Genomic DNA, 2,040 nt, shown 5'->3' on the forward strand with positions numbered 1-2,040 from the left:
CCAACCCTCCCGTGCGGCAGAACTGCACGTGCGACCCTCTCACATAACCCCCGCAATTCTGGTCTCTTCTAACCGCAGAAGCCACAGCCCCTATCCCTGGCAAATGTGCAGCCCTAACGAGATTAGTTTTTAAGCCCTTCAGAAAGTGCGGTAGCGACCAAGAGTGCGTGCAAAGCGTCCCTGTCGGCTTAGTCCACACAGCGTCAGCAAGGGACCGTCCGAAATGCCAGCAGAAGCCGTGGCGTTTGTTCTGTGACAGCCGGACAGGACAAGACAGAGTGGGATCTCCGGGGAGACCACCAAAGATGGCTTGGGTTGCTAATGTTACGCGTAGCAGGGCGTGCGATAAATGGGACGCCGACAAAGTTTGACCTGTGGTACCTCCATACAACACTTCTCTATCAGCTGGGCTTTCTGAAGATATGTCTTCTCACCAAATTCGTTACGTAAGCTAGTCAAACAATTTACATAACTGTCTTTACATCGTTTTAAAATCCACGTTCTTCATGAGTCAGATTGGGTACAGCCATACATTAGCGTATAGAAATAAAAGAGATTCTTAGCCGAGATGCAGCAAATGATGAAAACGGGCCTAACGTAACACAATTTGGCATATCAAGAAAAGGTATATTACCCAACCTTCTGATGCGAATGTTTCATTCACAGAGAATTACAAAACAACAGAAACAAACAGGAAGCATAATATAATGAAAAATTATATGCATATCCCACTTCAAATGCCGCCATTCTCCGCGCCAAAGAGTATCTTGGTTGTGCCGTTGAAGTGCCAAGGGCGCCCGGTTGGTATTTATCGTCGGGCGCTCCGTATGAGGGACTCTAATAATGAGAAAAACAGTCGAGCCAAGGCCGGGTTGGACACTGCTAGATGTGTCGACGATTTCGAGCTTGGCAAAACACTTAGGTTCTTTCCACAAAATGGATGTACAGCTAATTGTCTCATTTTCGAAACCGACTCGTGTCGAAACGAACGTCTTGGATTTAGAATTTGATTGTTTTGTGTACATGCGATATTGCATTTCCATAGCCTGTTTGTTCGTCCGCAAAGTAGGATAAGATGTACAGAGCTACTCTACAAGTATTCTTCAGCATACAGGGGTTGCATGCTAGAATGTTGAGCCTCGTCGTTTTCCAGAGTTCCTATTTTTCGTCTACATGTTCTGGTTCGATGCCCTTTTCATATACGCAAAAAATTGTGTTATCTCAGACCTTAACCTGTAATGTATCCAACGTCCTCCGTGTATGTATCCTATGCATCATACTCGTATTTATGTATAATCAGTCCCTGTTCACTATAAATAGAATAGTGATTAGATATTAGACTCGTTGTTCAGTACTGTTTACCAACTTACTAAACATTGTATCCGTCACAATTATTGTGCAGTAAAGTTGATTGATCTAGTTTGCAAACCGGCTGGACGTCTGTCGAGCAGAACTATAACTAGACCTGAGAACGAAGGTCGCATCTGTTCGGTCGTAGCCAGGCCTGGTCGTAGCTCCTTTATAGAGGTAAACCCCAGGAAGAATGTCTTGCCCCAGTTACCTTGGCTGACCCTATGTCGACACGGAAGCTCCCCGAACAAACTAATGGGACATGTGCCAAGGAAAACGTGCAAGGAAGATTGTAAACATTTCAGCTATTTTCAACATGCCACCCCAGTGTCTTCTGAAAGCCCCTGTTACTCATTTCGAGAACTTCCAAGAACTTCTCTCGGTTTTGTTCAAAAGTGCCCTCTGTGGGACGAGGAAATGTGATAAAAAAAACGGTCCTGCCCCGGGAGCAGAGGGTGAAATGTTGGGGTGGAATGATCAACTGTGCCCAGAGCACCTCGCTTGTTCTCGTGGGGGTGAGAAGAATGTTCTGTGTAACGAACAGGCACATGCTGACACTATCTTAGGAACATCGGCAGCCGGCACCTATACACACACACGGGTAGCTGGCTGGGGGATTCTATGATATATACTAGTTTCAAAACATGTTTTGCCAACATTGGAAACTGGTGGGAACTTTGGATGTAAGAT

At 45.5% G+C, this 2,040-nt stretch overlaps 1 protein-coding gene across 1 annotated transcript in view; it reads left to right on the forward strand.

Annotated features, from left to right (window-relative positions):
• LOC109481795 overlaps window positions 1-2,040 on the forward strand; it is a 49,304-nt gene that overhangs the window by 2,765 nt on the left and 44,499 nt on the right.

This window comes from Branchiostoma belcheri, unplaced genomic scaffold, assembly GCF_001625305.1.
Source record: "Branchiostoma belcheri isolate BF01 breed outbred unplaced genomic scaffold, Haploidv18h27 scaffold11, whole genome shotgun sequence".
Taxonomy (NCBI): domain Eukaryota; kingdom Metazoa; phylum Chordata; class Leptocardii; order Amphioxiformes; family Branchiostomatidae; genus Branchiostoma; species Branchiostoma belcheri.